Source organism: Schistocerca piceifrons, chromosome 3 (assembly GCF_021461385.2).
Source record: "Schistocerca piceifrons isolate TAMUIC-IGC-003096 chromosome 3, iqSchPice1.1, whole genome shotgun sequence".
In the NCBI taxonomy this organism is placed as follows: Eukaryota; Metazoa; Arthropoda; class Insecta; order Orthoptera; family Acrididae; genus Schistocerca; species Schistocerca piceifrons.
In genome coordinates, this window is record NC_060140.1 from 694816406 (window position 1) to 694833428 (window position 17023).

The window sequence follows — 17023 nt, forward strand, 5'->3', positions numbered from 1 at the left end:
GTACAGAATGATAGATATATTTTAGCGTGGACATTAAATAATTTGCATGTACAGAATTTCATTAGGTCATTTAGTTACATTTTTGTTCGAAACTTAGTTGTCTGGCACGCAGAGCACAATAACAAGCAAATCACAGCTTAAAACTTCCACATTCAGAGTCTTAACTGCTAAGCTAAACTAGTTACAGTTGCTAAGGCAGTAATATACAGTGAAGATGAAATCTTTTCTATAGCGATGCATTTATATTATGGCACGTATTAGGTAACATTATTACTTTGTAAAGGCCAATTTTTACTGTAAAGACAATATTTTTCAATAAAACGAGCATTCAACATTGGAGAAGTTTTTGAAGAAATTACCACGCTTACATTCCAGCTTTCATGTAGTAACATGTTTCCATGTATTGTGCCATGTGTGAAAATTCCCAATACTCCATGTAAGTCTGTTTGGTGACCCTTGGTGCCATTTTATGTAATATATGAATATCAATCACGACATCACGGAGTGGGTGGCAAATTTAAATAATAAACTAGGATTAGATACCCTATTATTTTAAATGTTAATTATATTTACCAGGGTACTCTTAGTTAAGGTCTTTAAACCCATAGAATTTGGCGGTATCTCATTCCATTCAGAGGAACCTACCCCGTGATTGATAGTACACGATTTACTCTACTTGATTTATTTGTTTGTATATCTCCGTTATCAGAGAATCTTTTTAGAGTTATAATTCTCAAGATTTATAATTATAAAATATTTCAGATCAAGGTGCAACTTATAGTTAAGAGGAGGTGGGTTACAATAGTTTTTTGTTTATAACGGATTTGATGGTGAAATACTGTTAATGAAGGTGGATTTGATAGTAATTTAATTTATTTAATTTATCTGATAGTGGCTCTGAGGTGTGTACACATCGCCCGTCGCTCTCATTATTGATTATTCTATTTTGATTGTTTTAAAGTAGCTTCAATTTAGATGAGATAAGTCGTAACATAGTAGATGTACTGGAAAGTGTATCTAGGAAGCGGTTCAAGATATAACTTATTAGTAAAGTGTTTCACTTACACTGAAAATTTTTCTGTGCAAATCAGGATATCTTGATTATCTATTTTATTATATTTATTTTTTGTTTATTTTATTATTTAATATAAATAATTTTGTTGGATTTTGTCTTAGAATATATTATAAAATTGATTTTTTAAATTGTAGTTTATTGGTAATGTACACCTGGTTATGGCAGCATGCTGCCGAAACGCGTCGTGCTAATTAAATCTGTACTGCTGTATCAAGACAAGACGTTGTTTAACATTTCTAACAAATATCTCGAAAAGTTCTTGTCCGATTTACTTCAGATTTTTACACCATACTATAATAAATATTTGGACGGATGCTGACGAGGTGCCATATTTCGAGAAGTGTAGGGGACGATGCGGGAGACCTGCACCGCCGACTAGGCAAGGTCCTAGCGGAGGTGGTTTGCCATTGCCTTCCTCCGACCGTGGCTCTGAGCACTATGGGACTTAACATCTATGGTCATCAGTCCCCTAGAACTTAAACCTAACTAACCTAAGGGCAGCACACAACACCCAGTCATCACGAGGCAGAGAAAATCCCTGAACCCGCCGGGAATCGAACCCGGGAACCCGGGCGTGGGAAGGGAGAACGCTACCGCAAGACCACGAGCTGCTCCTCCGACCGTAATGGGGATGAATGATAATGATGAAGACGGCACAACACCCAGTCATCACGAGGCAGAGAAAATCCCTGACCCCGCCGGGAATCGAACCCGGGTGTGGGAAGGGAGAACGCTACCGCAAGACCACGAGCTGCAGCCGGACATAGGGTATATACATATAAAGTTCGAGATAATACGGAGCTCGTATTTTGGAAGCAAAATGACACATGACAGAGGAAACCAAGCAGATATAAAAAGCAGACTGGCACTCCACATTATGAAATAATTTCTATTGTTTCAATGACTTTTTACTAATTTTTTTACCACGACGCCTTTCGGCAACATGCTGCCATTATCGGGTGTACTCCAGTTACATGTAATGTGCATTAAAGTAATGTGAAGGGTGATTAGGATCATTCGATATATACAGGGTGATTAATTAAACTTTCAAAACGCCGTAGAGCCGGCCGTGGTGACCGAGCGATTCTAGGCGCTTCAGTCTGGAACCGCGCGACCGCTACGGTCGCAGGTTCGAATCCTGCCTCGGGCATGGATGTGTGCGATGTCCTTAGGTTAGTTAGGTTTAAGTAGTTCTAAGTTCTAGATCACTGATGACCACAGACCATAGAGCTCAGAGCCTTTTGAACCATTTTTTGAAAACGCTGTAGAAACGACACCACTGGTCAGAAGGACGTCAAATTGCAACGGAATATTATCGGAGAAGGGGGAAACGTATGGCAGAAGAAAAACAATACTGTGAAAATTGATCAGTAGATGGCGCTGTATGTGTGAGAATACCTAAATGAAAACAACTGCCATGCGCACGACCCATTAAGTTGGTATAAACACGTCGGGTACACGGCTTTTCCTTCTTTCGCGTATGCGACAGTTGCCATGACTGTCTCAATGCAGGATCGCGCTGTGCTTGGAAAGCTGTAGTACAAGAAAGATGACTGTGCACACGTCGCTCTGCAAAGATTCCGGGTATGCAAAAAGGCGTTGTTCCGATGACTGCCGTGGGTCTGGAGAAAATTATTCGGAAATTCGAAAAGACGGTTTCTTTTGGTGTGCAACCTCGTAGAGGGAGGTAACGAACTGATTCGACGTCAGTGGAAGCAGTGGCCACAGCAATGCAGGAGGAGACGCGTGGTGGTGTGCAAACGTGTAGTGCATGGAGAATTAGCCCGAACATTGCACATACCCAAGAGCGCTGTGCGTAAAATCCTACTAAACATCCTTCTTTGCTATCCATTCAAAATTACATGTGCACGAACGAGTTGCATCCTGTTGACCTGCCAGCAAGAGACACCTTTGCTTTAGAATTCCTTGCTCGCATGGAAGTGGACAGTGATTAGCCGAGGAAGATTTTGTGGGCAGACGAAGCCCACTTCCATCTGACAGGATAAGTCAATACACAGAATTATCGAATATGGGCAACGGAACACCCACACGAAAATCAACCAGTACCACTTCATTATGTTATAATCACCCTGTACATACTGGGTGAAGCGAAATTCGCGCACTCGGGCTTCGCAGCGCGACATCTCACATGCCAGCGATAAAAAAAATGTCTCTCCCAAAATTCCGCCTGGCGAGTACATCCGGCAGAAAAAGGATGTGGCAATGTGGCAACACTGTAACCACATGTATTTTCGTGACTACCTCTGTCAGCACATATTGCTTGTAAAGTGCAGTTGGGGCACTGTATAAAGTTTTGGTTTCGATCCTGGGTTGAGGCATACGTTTTTTTTTTTAACTGTAGTCCAGGTGGTACGGTATCTGGCATCTTAATCGCTTAATCGTCAACAGAGATTTCAGCGGGTCCTCTATAAAACATTTGCACTTACATACTACAATCGTAGAAATGGAAAACTTGTCAGCTTTGGAAGAAGCCCTTTCCACATCGTGGGGGTGAATTTATTCGCACCACTTCATCTACTAGATGCGAAACCTGTTTTCTTTGTACCTTCCTCCAATGGTCCCATAGATTAGTACCAACTATTATCCTTGCCTCGTTCAGGTTTATTACATTTCGTTAGGGATTCACGTTACCAGTAGGACTAGCAACGTGCTTTCTGAATAATGTCCAAACTCGGTCACTATTTGTATGTGTTATCACCATGGTCCCACTAATTATGCCTTTCAACATTGAGTCTGGTAACCGCATGTTGTTTAGTACTATCTCAATGTACTATTATTAATATTATTATTTTTCTATCGATAGGATTGTGGAAACATCACGTCTATACAGTTAGGGAAACAGTTTAATTCGAAACAGAACATTTCACAATTAGAGGTGTCGGGATGAAGCATGCAGAACAATATCTGTCAGAAGGGTAATGTAGATTCGGTGGAACAGCGCACAGGACTGACGGCGTGTTTATACTGTATGCGCTGTCCACCAGACAGGGACTCGTTGAGAGCAGAGTAACGTGCCCCTGACCAGTGTATATGTATCGAATTTTCTCACTGTAAATCTCTAAATCAGTGTCGCATACATATGGCATAGACCAACGATGTATATGTGGATATTCTTCTGGTCCTTGGTGCATCTGATAACTGGGCCGGTGTTGCCTCTCACTCAGGTTGTCTCGTTCCACCAATGTGTGATAGTGATCTTCCACGGACTCGCCGTACCCCAGCTACTGAGGAAGTTACTCTGGAGGTCGTACACCAAGAACATCAGCGTGGTACACTTAGCGTAGCAAGGCAGCTGTGTGTCTCTCAACGCAGAGTCGTTAACGTGCTGCACGAGCAAGGGCTGCACCCCTATCACTATGCTTTCACGCAACACCTGCATCCTGCACGTCACCATCAGAGAATGCGGTTCTGTGAATGGTTCCAACAACAACAGGAAGCCAACGATGACTTTGTGAACACCGTAATATGGTCAGATGAACCAGCATTAACTCGTGAGGGTTTCTTCAAATGCACAGCGCCCACCATTGGTAGGAGCTTAACCCACACATCACCCACGACCGTGGATACCGAGTTCGCTTTGGTATCAACGTCTGGGCTAGAATATTGGTCGACAGTTGGTTGGGTCCTACATGTTGCCTGACCAGTTGACTGCACGAAGCTCTCATGCATTCCTCTCGAACTATCTGCCTGATGCACTGGAAGATTCTCCACTACATGTTGGCAGAGGATATGGTTCCAACGTGATGGTGCACCTCCACACTCTGGAATTAATGTGCAACAGTATTTGGACAGAACATTTCCAGGGAAATGGCTAGGACGTGGAGGTCCAGTCGTATGGCCACCGCTTTCACCTGACCTAAATCCCCTGGATTTTTTCCTGTGGGGACACCTGCAGGAGCAAGTATACTCCACTCCGCAGACGAATGTGTAAGAATTGGTAGCGCGTGTTCATGATGCTCTTGTTACTGTGGATGCAACTTTGGTGCGACGGGACCAGAACTGTATGATCCGGCGAGCTGCGCAATGTTTGGACGTGGAGGGAGGTCCCTTTGAGTATCTGTTGTTCTGAGGACAGCGTATTCTGTTGTGAAGGTCATGTGGTCATTAATATGGACATTAATATTGTCACTGGGTGCTAATGTGCGACGTCTGAGTGCTCATATTACATGTAGACGTTGTGTTATTGTACTTTTGTAATCATTCTGTTGTATGACAGGTCATTTTTTTTAACTGTCTATTTCTTATTTGTCTAACCACGTATTACTTATGTTCAGCGTTACAAACTGTAAATTTAGGATACGAGTCACCTAAGAAACGGTGTATATTACAGAATAAAACGTCAGAATGAAATCAGCAAATAATAAAACCAAGGACCTCCTGCATGCTAACCCAAAACTTTATACACTGCATCATCTTCGCAACACAACCAATATGTGCTGACAGAGGTAGTCACCATACATGTGGTTACAGTGTTGCCAGATTGCCACTCTTTAACATTTTTTTTCTGCCAGATGTACTCGCCAGACGAAATTTTGGGAGATCGCTGGTATGTGAGGAGTCACTCTGCGAAGGCCGAGTGCACGAATTTCGCTTCACCCTGCATATTATATAGGTAAATGTTAGCAAAAACCTCGAAAAGTTCTTGAGTGATTTACTTCAAATTTTTACACAGTACTCTAAGAAACTTTCCGTCGGACATAGGGTATATATTTACTTCAACAACTACAACAACACGGCACTTAAACCTCTAGACAAATTGTTTCTCCGATATATATTCCTTTTTCCTTAGGCCTATATACGATTTTAAACAAAAATTGTTTACAAAAGAAGTCCTGTTTTGTTCTCTTCATCGCGGTCGGTTTTAATAGAAACCAGGAAAGTTGTGTTTATGACTTATCAGCATATGATTAGAATACTAGTACAGAAACTGAATTGTACAAAACTTTGTAATCGTAACCGGCCGTAGACTTAAACTATGCGAAAGCTACTATCTTTACAGATCCAGCACTGGAAAGGTCTTTCACCTAAATAGGATACCAGTTCCTCAGCAAGATTTTGTTTGCAATAATAATAAAGAAGGCTCCAAGATCAGCGAAAGAAGGGAAGAGGGGAGGTTAGAGAAGGGGTGAGGAAAAGGGCATAGAGAGGGCAGAGGAGGAGACAGACAGAGAGGGGGGAAGAAATAGAGAGAGAAAGAGGTGAGGAGAAAATGGACAGAGAGTGAGGAGGAGGACAGCGACAAAGAGAGAGGGAGAAGGTATTAGGACCCATATTCAGTTCCAAAACGAACTTATCAATTGTAAAGCATTGCCGGTTTCGCTAGTATCAGAATAAAGTGACTGAAGCAGTAAAAATTATTTCATAAAATTACAACTCATGCCATGTAACAAAGATGAATTTAAGTTTAAAGAAGTCAAAATGAAGTCAATGTTGTGATTGCAAATGATGTTTTTATATCATTATTGGTGACCAGTTTCAATCTTAGTAGACCATCTTCAGACCAGACGATGACGTAACTGATGACCTGTGTAGACGATTAGCAGAGCTGTGGTATATGCCGGGAGCCACCAACAGTTTGCCACTGGTGCCTCCCAGCATGTACCATAGCTCTGCTAATCGTCTACACAGGTCATCAGTTACGTCAACGTCTGGTCTGGAGATCGTCTACTAAGATTGAAATCGGTCACCAGTAGTGGAATAGAACATAATTTGCGATCATAACTTATTGTTTCATTAAATGACATAGATCGCTGTTGTTTCTGACATGCTTTTTTAAAGAAATATATTAAGAAGAAGCTGTGAGGACGGGGCGTGAGTCGTGCTTGGGTAGCTCAGTTGGTAGTGCACTTGCCCGCGAAAGGCAAAGGTCCCTCGTTCGAGTCCCGCTCCGGCACACAGTTTCATTTGCCAGGAAGTTTCATATCAGCGCACACTCCGCTGCAGAGTGAAAATCTCATTCTGGAAGTCTACTTGTGTCAATCATCGGTTTTAATTTGGGGAAGAAATTTCTGAGAATGTACGTCTGGAGCACAACATTGTATGGGAGTTAATTGCAGTATTATTGGAAAACCGGAACAGAAGAGAATCGAAGCGCCTTGCATGTGGTGCTACAGAAGGATGTTAAAAGAGAAGTGGACTGGTACGATGAGAAATGTTGAGATTCTCTGAAAAACTGGGGAGGGCATTAACATTTCGGAAACAGTGACAAGAAGAAGGAACAGGATGGTAGGACATGTTAACGACGACAGGTAACAATTTCCATGGTACCTGAGGGAAGTGTAGAGGTTAAAAACGGGATGGGCACATGTTCAACAAATAATCGAGGACGTAATATGCAAGTGCTGCTCAAAGACGAAATGATTGGCACAGTTTAGGAATTCGTGGAAGGCCACATGGAACCATTCGGAAGACACGGGGTGATCACTAATAAAATCGACAAAGTGCAGGGACGGATTCTTGAATGGAAACGGAGGAAAAAAGGTCCTATGAACATGTCTCCAGAAATGCATCGTTGCCACAGTAGATGGCGCTGACGAATGGAAGTTCCTCTGCCCACGTGTCCCGTGTTCTACGCTGTGTGATTGACACAGCGTACAGCACAATGGTCCGGCATTTATTTCTGGAAAAAGCCGAGATGGTGTTTGTGTACGGCCAAGCAGATGGAAACGATCGGGAGGCAGCACGGCTATAACCCGTTCATCATAAGAGTAAACCTCAAGTAAACATTACACTATGTATTCTTCCGCGTTTGCTGGAACCTCGTTGGATTTTGCTTCACTTGAAGCGGAAGACAAGCTGTCTAGAGTACACTCAAGTAATGAGGATACGTTTCATGCTGTGCGTTACGCGTACATCGACTCAGTGATAATACGGGACAACATCTTTACTGGTGCATTTAATACCTCTTACACACGGGCGGTTTTCAGCAACGCTGCTGAGCAGTCTGTGTGTGTCCCGGCTGTCTTCTTCTTCTTGTTTCTCTGCTTAGCAGAGCTGCTGTTGCGCGTAATCGGCGCTGCTCACGACGTGTACATCCCGCTCAGTCGATAATATAGACGAAGAACTATTGGGTCTGGCTTTGTTGATCAAAAGAAAATTCAGGCCCCAACGTCGTAAACTTAAATACTGGCAACACATAATGTGCACCACTCGTGCAAAATACGGACGTGAAGACAGTGCCAAGTTCTTCAACGACTTCAGGATGTCGGTACCGACCTCTGAGGAAATACTACATTTGCTGAAAACATGTTTCACTTGCATGAGGAACAGCATTTCTGCAGAAGAAAGGTTGGTCATCTCATTAAGGTTAGTACAGATAGCTGACGTAATATGATTTTCATTTAGCAATTTGTGTTACATAAGGTTCAATGGCTCTGAGCACTATGGGACTCAGCTGCTGTGGTTATCAGTCCCCTAGAACTTAGAACTACTTAAACCTAAATAACCTAAGGACAGCACACACATCCATGCCTGAGGCAGGATTCGAACCTGCGACCGTAGCAGTCGCACGGTTCCGGACTGCGCGCCTAGAACCGCGAGACCACCGCGGCCGGCTGTTACATAAGGAAATTATAATATGTGTAGGCATCCTAAAACAAATTGTAGTGTCGGTAGCTGGACCGACACCGTGATGTTGATTGCTGAAAAGGAATGCTAAACTAAAGCTGTAGCCGATAGTGCACGCACGGCAATAAGCATACGGGCGTGAAGTCTGGAACATAAAAACTTATGAATGAATAAGAAGAAAAGTATGTAGATGCTTTTTACTTAACTTTTAATAATTCCTTGGAATACATCTCTCTTGATTACTCGTAAGCTATAGGCACTGATACAAATGGCTCCTTGCTAGTTCGTAGCCATTAACTTAGCTGATGGCTATTATGTCTCTCGGCTAATGAGAGAGAAGGCTTCGTACAACTGGGCGATAGCTAGGTTCGCGTACAACTGGGCGGTAGCTAGGTTCTCGTACAACTGGGCGATAGCTAGGTTCGCGTACAACTGGGCGGTAGCTAGGTTCTCGTACAACTGGGGTCGAGTCCACTCTCGTATCACGAGACCTGCCTTGGTGGTGGCGCTAGGTCTGCGATCACAGTGGCGACACGCGGGTCCGACATGTACTATATGGACCGCGGCCGATTTAAACTACCACCTAGCAAGTGTGGTGTCTGGCGGTGACACCACATTCCTCCCCCGCAAATCGGCGAACGGTCGTGTAATAAGGCTTCCGCCCGCCGTGGGGAGGACCACATGTTGACGTATGCGATGAGGTGGGGAGCCTAACAACAGGCGAGGCTGTGCCACCCGCACCCGGCCATCCGGTCCGAGGGGAGCTAGGAAACGCCTGCAAAACTAGTCCAGGGTGCACGTCAACATGCGGTGTATGCGCCCGTAAAGAGACAGGAGGTACTGAAGGGTCGACATCCATTGCGTCGGGGTAGCCGACGCGCGATGACGTCATGTGGTCCGGAGCGGGCGGGCGTTCCATGGCGGAGGACAGCTGGTCACGGGAAGCGATCGGCGGCGCGTGACCCTGGGAGGCGCTTGGCGGCTGCAACGAAGCGTCGAATGCGGCCGGCGGCAGCGGCGGCTGCTGCTGCTGCTGCTGCTGCGGCGGCGGCGGCGCGTCGCCATGGGGCAAAATGGAAGGCATCGTCGGTAACACCTGGGGATGAGGCGAGCCAGTAGATGGGTCCCCAGGGCGCTGACCGGACGGCACCGTCGCTGAAAGCAGACGGGGAGCGGCAGAACCCGAGCGACGACAGAGGCGCAGCTGATTGAGATGCCGACGCACCTCACCAGAGGCCCCCAAAACCAAATACATCGCGCGGCCGAGGCAGCGAAGAATGCGCCCTGCGAGCCAACGCCGTGAACCTCGATAGTTGCGATAAAATACAACGTCGCCTGGAGCAAAAGCAGGAGTCTGCCGCTGCGCAGGAACCTGATGCGGCGGATGCAGCAAAGACATCAAGGTGCGATGAGGACGACCGTGGAGCAACTCAGCCGGCGAGCGACCATCTCGGGGCTGAGAGCGATACGAAGACAAAAAGAGCAACAATGCGTCCTCCCGAGAATGCGACTCTTTCAATTTCAACATCTGTGACTTGAAAGTCCGGACCAATCGTTCAGCGGCACCGTTGGACTGAGGCGAAAACGGCGCGGATGTCAGATGTTGAATACCATTGGCCTGGCAGAATGACTGAAATTCTGCGGACATGAATTGTGGGCCATTGTCGGAAACAATAGTCTGCGGAAGACCTTCAATGCAAAAGATAGCAGACAACGCTTGGATGGTGGCGGAGGACGTCGTGGAAGACATCCGGACAACAAAAGGAAAATTACTGAAGGCGTCGACCAGAACCAACCATCGAGCATTCCAGAATGGACCAGCAAAATCAATGTGCAAGCGTTGCCAAGGGGAAGTGGCTTTTGGCCACGCAAAAACTTTCCGCGGCGGTGCGGACTGTTGTTCGGCACACGCCGGGCACGAAGAACACATATTCGTAATCGCAGCATCGATTCCGAACCAAGTACAGTGCTGACGAGCAAGTTGTTTCGTTCGCACTATACCCCAATGTCCTTGGTGAAGAAGCCGTAAAACAGAGGACTGTAACGAACGTGGGACCACGACTCTGGACTGATCATTATCAGAACGCAACAACAAAACACCACGTCGAACAAAAAGTCTCTCCTTGTGAGCAAAAAATCGGCGAACCAACGGATCCTCGATCCGAGACTTTGACAAAGGCCATTGCGTAGCAACAAAACGTAAAACAGTAGCAAGGACAGGGTCAGCAGCTGTGGCTGTAGCGACACGACGAAAATCAATCGGAAACGATTCGACCACTTCATCGGTTTCCGAATCAATGAACATGCAAGCAAGTTCGGAAGAATCGAATGCTTTATCCTCAGCAACAGGCAAACGGGACAACGCATCGGCGTTGCCGTGCTTAGCAGTGGACCGATACAAGATATCGTAGCGGTACTGCGAGAGGAAAATAGACCAGCGAATGAATTTCTGCGCTGTACGTGGAGGTACAGGCTTGGACGGATGAAAAAGCGAGGTCAAAGGTTTGTGGTCTGTGATGATGGTAAAGTGACGACCATACAAGAAATCATGGAACTTAGTAACACCAAACACGAGAGCCAAAGCTTCTTTCTCTATCTGTGAATAATTTCTTTGCGCAGACGAGAGCAATTTGGACGCAAAGGCAATAGGGCGATCATGGGAGCCAACTTTGTGCGCAAGTACAGCACCGATCCCGAAATCCGATGCATCGACCATCAACAAAAGGGGTTTCTGGGGATCGAAAGGCGTAAGGCAAGTATTAGAGAGCAACGCCGATTTCAACTGGCGAAAGGCGCGTTCGCATTCCGTCGTCCAGACGAACGGAACACCTGCACGGCGTACGCGATGAAGCGGAGCTGAAAGAGAAGAGGCATTGCGCACATTCACTCACACCTTGTGATTCTACATTGTTCAATGTTCTTGCGCCGTCAGGACGCAATGCGTGAGGAACATTGCGCGCCCTGAAAAATTTCGGTTGCGCGTTTACCTTCAGTTCTAAATGTGCTTCATAGTTTTTAGCGCAACCTAAGCCCGGTGCAAAAATGTCTGCAAATTCGTCACACAGCCGAGAAACACTGTCTGTAGGCACAGTCTGATTCACTGATAGGACCTGATTTACAATAGACATGTTAAACAACTTAAATAAATCTAGACCAAATAAGTTCACTGCAGAAGAAGAACGAAGAACGTAAAATGACACAAGTTTTGTTTGTCCCTGGAATGTTGCAAGAAGGCTGCACTGTCCTAACACAGGAATTGTCTGTCCGGAATATGTAGTTAGCTTAACATTTGCGGCACGCAACGGAGGTGCGCCCAGTTGTTTGTATGTGTCGTGATTGAGCAATGAAACTGCAGCTCCGGTATCGAGCTGGAATGGTATCACTTTGCCTTCAAAGTCTAAGTCCACAAAAAGTTTATTGTCCTGCTGACGACAAGAGCGACTGTTTTGTGCAATTGGAACAGACACTGGTACAGAATCACTTGCTAATTGACGTGATTTCCGGCGACGTCGACGCACAGGTTTTGTGGGACGATCACAGTCACTGTTAGAGAAAGTGTCACTGGACGAAGTGGAATTAACGACATGAATGTCCATAGGCGAAGGTCCACGAGCCTGAGTGTCCTTGGTTCGATTCCGGCGCGAAGCAAAGGGCCTGGAATGATTGTGATTGTCTGATCTGAGCTTTTTCTGGCAAACACTTTGAACATGTCCTTTCTTATTGCAGAAAAAGCAAATAGCTTGGCGTGACGGGCAATGTTCACGCGAATGTCTAGTAGCACACCGCGGGCATGATTTCACTGCATTTGCGGGCTGGCGCGGCACCTCTGGGGTAGCACGCGGCGGTCGCTGTGTCGCCGTGCGCGAGGCCCGGTTACCGGGCCGCGCAGCGCGTCCAGCGGGCCGGTTAATGTTACACACAGCTGGCGAAGTTTCAAAAGATTCCTGAGCACAGTCAAGTGTGTCCTGTCTATCCAATATGTCTATCACTTGTTGAAGGGAGGGATTAACTAGCTTCAATATTTGCTCCCGTATGCGAACATCAGAAACGTTCTGTGCAATTGCATCACGCACCATTGTATCGGAATAAGAAAGACCACAGTCACATTCAAAGGCACAGTCCCTAGTAAGTCCTTGCAATGTTGCTACCCACTCCCTATTAGTTTGACCGGCCGTACGTTTTGTACGAAAAAACGTATACCGTTTTGCAACCACATTAACTGTTTCTTTGAAATAGGCATCTAATGCAGACAAAATTTCCTCGTAGGACAGAGTTGCTACGTCGCGTCGGGGAAACAATTTCACTATCACACGGTATGTGGACACACCGACACAAGAAAGCAAAAACGGCTGCCGCTCATTACCTTGAATTCTGTAGGCAGCAAGGTGGAAGGCGAACTGACGAGACCACTCTTGCCAGGTCTCGTGGTTCGGGTCGTAGTGCCTAAAAGGCGGTGCAACGGCAGGTTGTGGCTGCGGTAGCGGTGAAGCGGCTGCGGCCGCATCGGTGTGCAGCGCACGTTGACCCTGGACGAGCTGTCCAAGGGCATCCAGTAACGCCTGCGTCTGCTGATTCTGCAAGCGATAAAATTCGGACAGTACATCTGGAGAATGTGGCGAAGCCATGACACAATGAAATGTAAGCAATCAGAAATAAATGTAAGCAAGCAGAAAAAGGTCACTTTTCCCTCGTCGCCAATAATTGTAGTGTCGGTAGCTGGACCGACACCGTGATGTTGATTGCTGAAAAGGAATGCTAAACTAAAGCTGTAGCCGATAGTGCACGCACGGCAATAAGCATACGGGCGTGAAGTCTGGAACATAAAAACTTATGAATGAATAAGAAGAAAAGTATGTAGATGCTTTTTACTTAACTTTTAATAATTCCTTGGAATACATCTCTCTTGATTACTCGTAAGCTATAGGCACTGATACAAATGGCTCCTTGCTAGTTCGTAGCCATTAACTTAGCTGATGGCTATTATGTCTCTCGGCTAATGAGAGAGAAGGCTTCGTACAACTGGGCGATAGCTAGGTTCGCGTACAACTGGGCGGTAGCTAGGTTCTCGTACAACTGGGCGATAGCTAGGTTCGCGTACAACTGGGCGGTAGCTAGGTTCTCGTACAACTGGGGTCGAGTCCACTCTCGTATCACGAGACCTGCCTTGGTGGTGGCGCTAGGTCTGCGATCACAGTGGCGACACGCGGGTCCGACATGTACTATATGGACCGCGGCCGATTTAAACTACCACCTATCAAGTGTGGTGTCTGGCGGTGACACCACACAAATCTTCGTTCACTGATGTATCAGAAAACTCAGATGTTGATTCCAACGACGCCCTCTGTGCTGACAGAGCGAACTGTTCCTCATAAGTGGCCATGGAAGCAGACGACCCATGTTCCACTAAGTGCTTTCCACTTACATTTCCCTGTGATACAACCACATTTCCCTGAGCAGTATCGTCTGTAATGTATTTTTGCAGCACACTCGTAAGTTCTAATTTCGCATTAAATCGCTTTTCTTCAGGTATGACCGTGAAATGAGGTAGGAAAGATAAGAGAAATAATCCATCAGGATCTTCCTCCATTGATTTTGATTTATTTTGAACACTTTCTGCAAGTATCCTAAACAATTTCTGCTCTTTTGAAAGTCTCTTTTCGGAAACAGTAGAACCTGAGACAGTAGGAGATGGTTATTCATAATCGCTTGACTCTTCATTTGTCTTATTGTCCGTCTCTTTCTCAACAGGAGATTTAGTTTCACATACAGGCGCTTAAAGCGAAAGTTGCTTGAACAAAATGTACTGCTTTCTGGCATCTGCCGCTGAACCACTCTTCCTTTTTTCTGGTTTTGCAGCTCACCAATGTACGAATCTCTTACATTTTCCCACCTCTTTTGCAACTGTGATGCTGGAATAAAAAGATGTTTTTTTCTGATTTCAGGTATCTCGCATCAGGAAATACATTCACAGATCTATGTTACACTTATAAGTGTGGGATTCCTACCTTCTCAAGCATAGTGAGGAGCACATGTCAAAATATTTGGAATGTTCCGGAAGAGTCTACATTTCCGATGCTTACTGAAGAGGACTGGTTGAATAATGCAGAAGGTTTCAAGACAAATGCAGATTCTCCATACTGTATAGGGGCAATAGATGGTAGACACATGCACTTGATTACGCCCCGGCACAGCGGCTCACTTTAACTGCAAACATTTTTTGTCAGTTGTGTTATTAGTAGTTTGTGATGCAAATTATAATTTCGTTTACGCAGAAGTCGGGTCTTAGGGCAAATGTTTGGATGCACAGATCTTTAAAAACAGCACGCTGTTCAATAAGATAAGAGACAACAAACTGAACATTCCTAGACCGAAACCAATATGTGCTGGGGGAGAGCCGCGGCCATTTACATTCGTTGACGATGAAGCATTTGGTTTGACAGAATATATGCAAAGACCCTATGGCGAAAATAATTTGCCAATCATCAAAATGATATATAATTATCGTTTATCACGAGCGAGACATTTCATAGAGAGTACATTTGGAATATTCAGCAACAGATGGAGAATATTCCATCGCCCACTCAATGTTTCAATTGATTTGGCCTCAGATATAACAAAAGCATGCTGCATATTGCATAATTTCGTTCGTCGTAGAGATGGGTATACATTCGAAGACTCGCTGAACATCGTTGGACTACATGGAGTCGAGGAAGACCTAATGCCGAGAACAAGGAGGAAATCAGCCGCTGTTATCAGACATAAATTTGCTGAATTCTTTCCAAGTGAACAAGGTGCAGTGACTTGGCAACTGAACAAAATTTGATATGGGGACTTATAATATTTGAACATAATAATGTAATAACGTACATATATTTCTAAATACATACCTTCTTGGTTTTTATAATCTTTTGTTTCATTTGCAAATCCTGGAATAAACAGTACACATAATTCTTCCCATGCTCTGCGTTTCACAATCCTGTTGCTGTATTCGCTACATCCTGAGCTCCAAATATAAGGAAGGTTTTTCTACCTTACAAATGAAACGCTCAGTATTAAAACTCATGGCGCTGTGTGGACGATTGATACGCTAGTGAAAATCCATGTGTGAAAGGCAACATGTGTGAAAACGCTGCTGTCAGCAGCGGGCAGCCGCTCGTGCACAGATGGTCGTGCGGTTGCCCCTGTCGCTGGCGTACGACTCGCCTGCCACGTAAATGTCCCATCTACTTGCACTATGGAACGCTGACCGCTGCTCAGCAGCGCTGCCGGAAATGGCACATGTAAGGGGCCTAACTTGGACAGCACTGGCCAGTCACTTCGTCCAACTAACCAGCAGTGATGTAAGCAGTTGCAGTAAAGACGTAAAAAGAGACGAGCAGAGAATAATACAGCCATGAATGTCATTTAATTTTGGAACAGAAGGAAATAATGGTGAAAGTAAGGCGATACGCTTGTTAGGTGATATGAAAACCATAACATGCTCTCGATCTTAGCTAGCATAGTACTGACTTTAATAAGGGCAATTTTTCTACAAGAACTATGTGCAGCGTAAAAGTGCACTGCTGGGATTTCACCATGTAGTTAAATACTGAAGCCACTGGAAGTATTACAGTCAGTCGTCTGGTAATCTCTAAACTTCTTCCATATCGTACTCCGAGGAATACGGCACATTTCAATACTGCTACGTTGATAACGAGGCGATCAGCAACAGAATCCCAAGCCACAGGAAAGTGCACATTTCCTCCGCCTCCTCTTTTATGACGTGCTGTTCTGCATTTCGCCATCGTTCGGCAGTGACATGTCACAAAGCTTCGTGCATTAGTTCCAGTACATTTGGCAGCTTACATGTCTTGTTTCTCGCGACAAATCCCTTAACTTGGCTCCAGATAAGTTCTATTAGGTTCAGATTGCAGTATTAAGGTGACAAGTGTAAAAATGCAGCGTGTACAGTGTGCTCGATACCGTGAAAATTGTTTTCTATGTTTCTACGACGCTTGTCACTCTGGGTCATGTGAGACCGCGTCTGCCGTACAAAACAATGGGCGTATTCATTCGAAGAGACATCTGATTTTTCATTTTTCTCCAAAAAGTTTAACTATGTATTTTTTTCTTAACTTCAAGATTTTTAACAAACTTTCATAAAATATCGATGGTTAAAAAAGTGTATTTGCAATGAAAACCAGAATTTTGCGGGTGATATGTAATTAGAAACTAGAAGACGTGCATTTTTCTTGACAAGATGGTCATTAAGTTTGAGTTAATTACCACATATTTGATAAATTTTATATATAAATGATTTACCTATTCAAACAGAAAAAAAGGAATTGTAAACCTCAATGAGATTCGTACCGCCGCCCACTG